The sequence below is a fragment of the Cryptomeria japonica genome, chromosome 3 (assembly GCF_030272615.1).
Source record: "Cryptomeria japonica chromosome 3, Sugi_1.0, whole genome shotgun sequence".
NCBI classification, from domain to species: Eukaryota; Viridiplantae; Streptophyta; class Pinopsida; order Cupressales; family Cupressaceae; genus Cryptomeria; species Cryptomeria japonica.
Genome location: NC_081407.1, coordinates 263,372,677 through 263,383,531, shown reverse-complemented (window position 1 = coordinate 263,383,531; position 10,855 = coordinate 263,372,677).

Genomic DNA, 10,855 nt, shown 5'->3' with positions numbered 1-10,855 from the left:
GTGGAATTATATATTTTCAAAAATAAGTCCAAGACCTTGATCTTGCGAACTCATTTAGCCTAGATGGAACCTTATGCTAAATAAAGCAATTAACATTTTAACATTCGACACTTCAATTTTCAATTGCTCGATGAATTAATATTATTATATTAAAATCATATTAATAATTAATACCACGATGGTTGCTCTTATTCATAAAAAGGAAATTGTTAATTCTTTTGCCGATTTTCATCCTATCGCTCTGTGTAATACCTTATATAAGATTTTCACTAAAGCAATATCTATTCGGCTATCCAAAATCCTCCCTAAACTCATTTCAGTAGAACAAGGTGGTTTTGTACCAAATAGGGAGACACCTGAGGGAGCTATTGTAGCTCATGAAGTTTTACATTCTATCTCCCTCCAAAGATCCCCGACCATGATTTTAAAACTTGACATGGTTAAGGCTTATGATAGAGTAGAATGGAGGGCTTTAGGTCTTGCTTTGGAATGGTTAGGATTTTCTATGGCTTGGATTAAATGGATAATGGCTTGTATTTCATCTACAAGGTTTTCGATTATAATTAATGGTTCCCCCTGTGGTTTTTTTCCCTCCTCTAGAGGTTTAAGACAAGGAGACCCTCTTTCCCCTTTTTTGTTTATTCTTTTAGCATTATCTTTTAGTTGGGCTATTAAGGCTGTGAAATTGAAAGACCTTTGGCTTGGGGTGAAAATTTTGAGAGTACCGGGATCTATATCACACTGCTTGTTTGTAGATGATACCTTGTTATTTGGTCAAGCCTTTATGTAGGAAGCTTTGGTCATAAATGAAGTTATTCAGAATTATGCCTCCTTTGCAAGTCAGAAAATAAACCCTGAAAAGTCAAAAATCTTCTTTCTTCACACCCCGCAATTAATCAAAACTAGATTGTTGGCTTTTGGGGGTTTTGATTCTAGCTCACTTCCATGTACTTATCTAGGTATACCCTTCTTTATCAAGAAGGATAATTCTAGCTTTTGGGATAAAATCATTTCGGCCATCTCAAAGAGAATCCTTTCTTGGAATCATAGGTGGTTGAATCTAGCTCAAAAAATTGTTCTCATTAAATCTGTGCTGAATGCAATTCCTATTTATCTTATGTCAGTATTAAGATCTCCAAAGGATGTGTTGGTAAGCTTATAGGATACTCTAACGTCTTTTCTCTGGAGTAGCAATAAAGATGGGAGGAAAAAGATTGCTCTTGTGGCATGGGATAAAGTTTTCTTACCAAAGGACCTAGGGGGTACTGGTATCATAAATATGAAAAAATAAAATTTAGCCTTGGGGGCAAAATTGGTTTGGAATTTGTATAAGAAGCCCCATTCTTTATGGACACAGATTATGTTTGCTAAATATCTTAATAATGGTCCTAGGGAGTATATTTTCCAAATTTCCAATCTTCCTTCAGGTTTTGCTATGTGGAACTTCATATGTAAATGTAGATCTGTTATTTTGCTGAATCTCTCCTAGGTTGTACATAAAGGCACTAAGATTAGATTTTGGGATGAAAGCTGGAATGGTCACCCTCCATTATGAAGTCTTAGGAATTGGTCCCCCCTGATATCCATTCTTTCTTCCCTTTGGGGAACTTCGGTGGTAGATTACTTTGACATTACTTATAGTGGAAATATGAGATTGGCTAAATGTAAGCCGATTGACTTTTTGGTTATTGATCATGATTTGAAAGTGTAGTATACCAAGGTCCTTAGTGAGAGGGTGGTTATCCTTTCTGATGTTGAGGACGAATTGGTTTGGACTAAGAATATTTCTGTTAAATATTCGGTGAGGGATGGTTATAATTCCCTCATGAAGGATAATGATCACCCTACTTGGCCGTATAAACTTTTTTGGCATTCAGCCTGTTTGCCAAAAGTTGGTGCTTTTGCTTGGCTGGCAGTTCAAGATAGGGTTCTCACAGGCATGAGATTGGATAGGTTGGGTATCACGGTTGCTTTCACATGTGTGTTATGTAATAAACACTTGGAATCCTCTTCCCATCTCTTTTTACATTGTGATTTTGCATATCAATGTTGGCAGTGGTTGTTTGATAAATTGAATTTGACATTTGTCATGGGAAATGACCTGATTACCTTCTTTAGTTCTTGGCCACTTTTGTTTACTTCATCCTTTTATGCATGTTTATGGACTATTTCTCCATCTATTGTAATATGGAATATTTGGTTAGAGCGTAATAACAGGATCTTTAGAAATACTAGCTCTTCTCTCCCCTAGGTCCTACTAAAGATTGAATTGTTCATTTCTGAGGTTACCTTGTCGTATATATGTAGGAACTTAGATAATCTCACTTATTTTTCTCATTGGGATAGTAGGGTGACTAGAGTTTGGAGCATGCTATCTGCTCTTCCTTCCCATGGTTCAATTTTGAGAAAAGGTGTTGCTTTAAATAAAAGAAAGTTGGCATCTTGGAAACCTCCTCCTCTTGGTAAGTTCAAATTGAACTTTGATGGTGCATCTCGTGGAAATCCTAGTTTAGTTGGGGTAGGTATGGTGATTTTGGATCACCACACTCAGATTGTTCATGCTAGGTATCATGCAATTGGTATTTAGTCTAATAACTTTGCTGAATTTAAGGCTTTGTCTTTGGGTCTGGAATTGGCTATTTCCCTTGGCATTAAAGACCTCATTATTGAAGGGGACTCATTGGTGATCATTCAGAGTGTGTTAAATAAGAAATCTCATTGCTGGCAATTGCAATATCTTCTTGATCTTATTCTTCAGCAATTGGAATCTTTTGATTCTTTCTTCATTACTCATTGTTATAGAGAAATTAATCGAGTAGCAGATTTTTTAGCTAACCTTGCTATTGATGGTAATGCTATTCTTTGTGATATTAGCCCTGTTGACATTCCTATTTCAATTTTGGAATTCTTGCAATAATCTTGTGGTCTTTTTTGTCCCTAACTTTTGATAAATCCTTCTATTGCCAGTTCGGATAGGCATTATTATTGTTTATGCACAACTGGTAATCTGATTTTGTATGTGAATTATCAGATGCATAGTTTGGCTGTGAGTTGTTATAAGCATTAAGGGTGACTATCTTTATTGGCTCTAGATTATCATATTTATCTTCAAATTAAAATAAAAAAGCTTCTTGTAAGTGATTTTCCTCTCAGAGCCTTTCTTTGAGGTTGCTTTCAAGCGAGGGATTTTGAACTCATGTTGTTTTGACTAAAAGTGATGGGCCATGGCTTTCTATGTAATGATTATTGCCAATTTTGTCTATCGGCTTCAGGGGAGATTGTATAGTACCACTCACAGAGGTGACTATGAGGTTTAATTATTATTGGCTTTTTGTGGTTCACTCGCTATACATTTCTTTAAATGATTGTTTGGAAACTTGTTTTTAACTCATAAGCGGATCATGCATTATTATAATAAGTGTCTATGCTTAGCTGGTATTCTAACTCTATATATAGGTAATTGTTGCCATATACATAGTGTGGTTGCGAGCTATCATAAGCATTATGGGAGACTATGTTTATTGGTTTTATTTCGAGAGTGGCAGCAAGCTTTATCATTACCTTTGCTCTCTCACGTGGGATATGGAATACACACTTTGATTAATTGTGATGTGCCTTGGCTTTCAATATATGATTACTACTATACTGTTTATCGACTTTAGTGGAGATAGTATGGTATTTCTCATAGAGGTGATTATGAGGTTTAATGTCTTTTTGGCTCACCCGAGATGCATTTCTTACAATGATTTTTTGGAGACTTGTTTTTTCGCATGAGCGGATCATTCATTATTATGAAAGGTGGCAACATTATTATAGGCCTTTGTTGTTATTTGATCAATCAGGATGCATTCCTTGGCATACTTTTTCTTGGCTCCTCACATGGATGTCATTCATTACAATGTATGGTGGCCAATTAATTTAGTTTTCTTTCGGCTATTTATTAACTCTACTACAGAATGTCTTTGTTTTCCCTCATCGACGGTATCTAAAGGATTTCTTCTCTCTAAGGTAAAGGTAAATAATCCTCATGTCTTTTATTCTTCCGACTTATTGTGTTATAGTATCTATTCCTAAGGAAGACATTGTTGACAACTATGGTTATGTTTCTGAAAAGCTTGGGAGAGTTTTTGTTTTGCATAATCTGGAGTTGGAGTCTGAAATTCGCAGGGTGGTGGGTAATTGTTGGTTGCTCTCTCCTTCTTTTATCTCTTTTTTAGAAGTTTTGTCTCATTTTTTTACTATATGTTATGATCTTCTATGGGATAAAACTCCAGTCCAGCTTATTGCATCAAAATTTGTGGTGCCTCCAATGATCATCTTGGGTCAGCTTTGGATAGTTATATTTTTGATATGGGTACTCTTCCTTATGGGGGTTTTCTTTCTCTTCAAAATCTTTTGGAAGATGGGCACTATGGGCATTTGCTCTCTGAAATTAGAATGGGCCTGATCTGTGATACTATTGATGAAGCTCTAAAATCTGTGGAAAGTTTGTCTAGTTTTATATCTCCCCAGGTTTTGGTCAGAGCACAGGAAGTGTTAGTTGGTCTTCATGCTCTAATTAATTTATGTTTTGCTTCATTTTCAACTCCTCTCCCCATGATCCCTATATAGGCATTGGTTCCTTAGAATGCCTGACCTTCTCCTCCAGAGGAAAGCTCGAGTAATTGGTTTTTGGACTAACTGTTCCTACCTTTGCAGATATCTCATATTTTTTGCAGGATGTTTTTTGAGATGGATTTTGGATAGTTCTCATTTTCTCAATTCTATGGAGTTGGAGATTTCCGGTCTGTTCCAGTCTAAGTCCTCCTTGGTTTCACTTCTTGGTATCTCGGCATGCTCCTCTTCTTTTTATATATGACTGCTGTTATCAGTTGATGGGCTCTTGGTTCTTCTTGTTGTAAACCTTTTGGCAATTCAACCCCACTTTTGTAACCAACTAAGTTTTTTAATCAATTGAGATATACGCCCTATGGGGTCTATATACATAGGGCTTCTATATGGGTATGGGTGAGTTTTTGGGTCATCAAGATCCTCATATTTTGTAAGGGTAGTATAGTTTCTTTCTCAAGGTGACAACCAGAGGTTTTCTTGTGGGTTCTTTCCTGTCGGTATGCCTTTTTTTGAACCCATTGTAAAATCTTTTTAAAAAATAATATAATAAAGTTTAGTGGCTATGCCACTTTTATTGAAAAAAAATAAAAATTAATTTATAGACGCAAGATTTAATCAAGTTATAAAGGTAGGGGGTATTATCACAAATGGAGGAAACTCATCAGGAGATAAATAATTATTTTTGAATCAAGTAATTATATTAATGACTATTAGTAGAAGTTGATCTAATTAAGAATTATAAATTGTAACTGTAATAAAAGGGACATTCTATGTGAATATATTATTGTCCTTATAAATTCATTTTGTTTCGTTTGTTTATAGGAGTTATCATAATTTGTTATGTTAGGAATATCCCAACTTTGTCGTCTAGGAGTTTTATAGAAACCTAAGGCTTCTAGATAAATTTGTTCTATTCATCGCTCATGTTAGAAAAACATTTTATTATAAATTAAGGTTCCACTTGGAGCAACTTGTTAAGTTGTCACATCTAATTAGCATAGGTTGCATGTAATTAAGTGTTCAAACAAAATTTGTTGTGTGTGTTTTTTGCCCAAAAGTTTGGGCTTGACACTTAGGGATGTGACAATAATTGGGGAGGGTAATTAGGCTAATTAGGAATGGTTAGAAGAATTTAGAAAGTGGTTAGAAGAGTCTAGAAGGGGATTTAGGATTGCAAGTGGGTTTGGTGGGTGAGGGAAAATAGGATTTTCATTAAAAGAAAATTAATTTATTTCAATTGTGGTTGCAACCTGCATTTGTAGGAGAATGCAAGTGGGGGGTATCTTAGGGATTTAAATAAATATTTAATTATTTATTTAAAAGAGGAAAGGCGGTTAAATTAAATAAATATGCACTTTTTTTATTTAATTGATTTTGAGTTTAATTTTTTAAATAAATTGAATAATTTATTTAATCAATAGGAGAAGGCATTGATGATGAATTGATTAAATATTAATTTAATTAACTGATTATTGATGGTTAAATAATCAAATAAATAATAAATATTCATTTAATTAAGTGGACATATTTATGTGACTACACTTAGATTGATTGAAAAGTTGGGAAATGAATTAATTTATCACATCATTGTATTTTTAGGGCTTTGTCACATGATTATCTCAAAAAATCTCCAACTATGTTTCACTTTGGTCTAGATTTTGATTACATAAATAATCTTGTTTGTAGACCTGAACCTATACTTATTGGAATGAAATGGAAAAATGATTTAAAATTTATTCAACTTGGTCTTTTGATATCTATATTTAAGTAATAATTATTGGTGTTTGCAAAAACCTTGAGTAAATCAACTAAATCATGAAGATCATGTTCTCCTTAGCAAGACTTCTATTTTTCTTTATTCAACTACTTTTAAATAAGGATCCAATATAATAAAAATCATGTAATTGATCTAAAGTGATGTAGGTTGATACAATGCTCAAATAATGTTATGATGATTCTCTCATAAATTCATTTCAATGATTCCTTGTTTTGTTTGAAAATTATATGTTTATTATTTAAAACAATGAATGGATACATTTAAATACATTAATAAAATACATAAATCAACACATACATGTATTTGATTGGATCACAATTTATTGTGTAAAGGTTGGCAAGGTGTTACATTTAAATTCAAAATTCAAAATTTTAAGCTTTCAATTTTTGAGTATAAATTTGGTTGGGTCAAGTCTACACCTATTGATACTAGCTAGGGCGATGACTTATGATTGAAGGATATATTGAGTCAATGTTTAGGGATGAGTGATAATGGGATCAATATTGGATGATGTCATGAGATAAGTTCATCCAAGAATATGTCACATATTTATTAATCATTGTATTAATGTACACTCTAGTTAAATTAGGTTGAAAATAAGGGAAATAGACATGAGTATGTAATTTCAGCATTACAAGTTTTATCTCCTAATATTTAAACTAGGGTGATAGATTGATGTATAAAATAAATATTATAAAGTTATTTAATTCCTTTAGAGAATTGAATATAGTTATCTCCTAATAGAAAAGGAAAACCAATTACATAAAACTTTCATGACATTTGTGTGCATCAAATAATCTTAGCTAATAACATAAAGAGAGAAAATATCTAAGCTTCAAAGTACATTACCTAAAAAAGTGAAAAATTGATCATCCTTCCAAATCCACTACCTACCAATTACCATTACCTACTAATTACCATTATACTCATGAGTACATATTATATAATGAAAATGGAAGGATGTGAAGGGAAAAACCTTAGGTAGTGTTAAAAATGTTTTATTCATAAAAAATAGGAAATAAACATCAATATAAAATTTAGAACTATTTGATTAAATGATAAATTAATCAATGAATAATCAAACCTTATAAACAATGAGTTGGGATTGATAGCTTCAAAAAGAGGGTATATAACGATGAGTAGAAAGTAAACATAAAGTAGTAAATATTTCTTGTCCTAGACATATTTAGGTATTCAATACATTCCTTATGGTAGGATTTATTCTTATTTGCATGATCATGTCCTATGTGGAAGGACCATCTTTATTGATAAGTTGAAGGATAACAAATGTGGGTGATAGGAATTGAGATCAACTTAAATATAAAATAAAATAGTTTTAAGTATAATGTAAAATCATGCATAAAAAGGGTAAACATTAAAAGGATAGGGCATACACTTTTCTCTTACACATTTAAAATAAAATAAAATAAAATAATTTAAAATAAAAAAAAATTAAAAGGATAGGGCATACACTTTTCTCTTACACATTTCTATTCTTCTATATAATCTTATATGTGTTATAAGAACTATTATAATTATGTAAGTGGAGAGATCACCCTCTACAATTCCCTTAACTGAAATAATAATATTTTGGTAGTTGAATTTTTTATGGCTAAAACTAAGTTACATAGATATTAGCATCTATGTTTTAAGTAGTTGATTACAATATGTTGAATAACCAGATACCTATGTCAAATGTTTCCTTCAACTAAACTATCAAAACTAAATAGATCCACAACCACAACATAACTATTAAAATTTATACCTTGATTCATGTCATGAATCATCATCATCCTCATGTATTGAGTTACAATTGCTTCAACTAAAAAATATAATTACATAACTACAAATATCCATACATTCATAAGAAAATAAACTCCTCATAACAAAAGGCCCTTGTTTAATTTATATAAAATTATTAACATATATTTTTTCAATATATCTACTATACTTATTCAATTAGTCTAATAAAATAAAATGTATTCGGTATGAATATGGTTGTTTCTTATCCATTTCCCCTTTTGTAGTGTGAACATGGTACATTATCTAACTAGTTCCTAGTTAGGACCTTTTCACACATGTTCACATGTTAAGTTTAGTTGCTGATGTAGGAATCTTTCTAGAAGGTCTTATGTGTCATGTGATCTTTTAATATCTTATTACTAGTTGTCATGTGACATACAATTAAGGTACTTGTCATCATCCGAGTTAAATTCCTATCTCTCAATCTATCTTTAACGAGGTACTGTATGTACATTTCATTGTATTGCATATATTGTATATGAATATCATTCATCATATTGATCTAATATATTTTGCATCCATTATAGAACATGTATTCTCTTACTTTTATCTTACATAAAAGGTTAATTTGGTTTTTGTAGGTGATATTTGGGAGCTTGAGTACTTCAATGACTTTAATATGGTATCAAAGATTTAGATATGCAATCCAATTCTTAGATCTACGTGGTAATCATGCATGATCTATTACTAGGGGGAAAATCTTGGTGGATATTAAATATTTGATTCTGCTCTTCTCTTGGATCATATGATAACCCAGGGCATCCTAAAAAACTTGATAGAAATACAAAATTTGAATTTTATTCTTTGTGGGTTTGTATTGGAGTTTAATTTCTACATATTTGAGATAAAAATAGACCCTTCCCTTGAATTTATAAGGCCAAGGAAACCTTATTTTCATATTTTCACGGAAAAAATTCTTTTTAGCATTTTTCACATGCTATCTTAACTTTGATAGCAAAATGACTACCAATAGGACACTATCTTAAATTTTATGGACACATTAATTTCAAAATAAACCATGTTAAATTTTATGTCCAAATGACCATCAGTGGGTCACTCCAATCTACTATCTTCTCCATCAATAGTTTTGATTTTGCAATCCAACTTCAAATGGTCATATCTCAATCATCTAGACTCTTTTGTCAAGGAATATCTATAATGGTGCAATTAAATATCAATTTTTATATGATATTTTTAGATTTTGTAGATTATCATAGTTGTTGCTGAATAGTTCTCATTTTGGGAACTTTGAAGGCAACATTCTAGCTCCTAAGATAACATTTTTAGTTCTCATTTTTTTAAGTGCATTATTTTTATTATAGTTTTAAATGGTGTGATAAAATTCACCTCATTCTATGTAAAGAATAAAATTTAATATAATGGCCAAATTTAGCATTCACATGTACAAAGACCAATTCTAGTTTGTTGTTTTTGGCATCTAGCATCTATAACCGAATTGAATATAAAGGATCATGATTTCATATTTCTAGGGGAGATCTTTGATTGGGTGAATTTTGTGGGATTTCCTTGCAATTTTGGTTTCATCCCTCTTGATTTATGTCTTTCTTTTTTTTCATCATGGAGAAATCTCCAATTCCACTTCTAACACCTTAGAAATATCCTAAATGGAAATAAAAAATGAAAAAAATACTAAGAGTAAAAATATTGTATAGGATATTTTTGTTATACTTGTGTGAATAATGTTGTCATTGATGTAAAACCAAACATTCGATTCTCTATCGGACATTGTATGCAGCTCCGAATATCAGTTCAACCATCATGGATGCTATGGATCTTATATGGATATATTTATGCAAGGACTATATGCAGTCAGTATGTATATGCAGTTCAGGTGTTACAGTTTCAGTATGAATGAGCAGTTTAGGTGTTGTGGTTTTTGGTTAGAAGTTATTATGCAGCATGGACAACTTTGGATGCATCCCGATGTTAAGAATTTTTGTTGGTTTGGTAATTATCAGAAGTATCTCTTTGTGTTTTGTGATTGCAGTTTGCTTGGTATGTGTGGAGTCTATATTTTGGAGATATTGGACTTAATCTTGAGACAATAGGTTCATTCTTTTGGGTCCAGATGACCCTTGCCCTTTTTTCGGCAATCTCGGTATATGCATTGGTAATTGAAAGTATGTAAAGGAATTGTTTAAAAGTATTGTGGAGGCCAATATGAGATTATTGATAATGTGTTGGTCTTAGCCGACACACTATTCTATAATTGTATCCTCTGGTATATATAAATGTACATGAATGGTAAAAGAGATATCAATCAAGAGAGAGTGTGTGTGATGTGTGAAGATAGTTGGCAAGAAAAGAAGCTGTGTATGTGAGATTTGAAGACATTGAAGATAATCAGTGTCTCAGTAGTGTAGTAGTCCTTTACGAAACCTGCTGCAAAATAGTGGTGCAGAGATCTCTTACATGATCTTCTATAAAATCTAAGATTTGTAGTTTGAGCTTAAAATTGGATAGGATATCATGCAATTGGAGATGTAAATATTCTTAATTCAACCTTTTTCAGTTGTAGTGAGCATTCCTATAGTTAGCCGTTTCTTTTGTATCTGCATTGAGTAGTCTGATAGTAAGCCATTTTTTTAATCTGGCAGTGAGCCACCCAACAGTGAGCCACCTATTTGTAAAATCAACTATAAC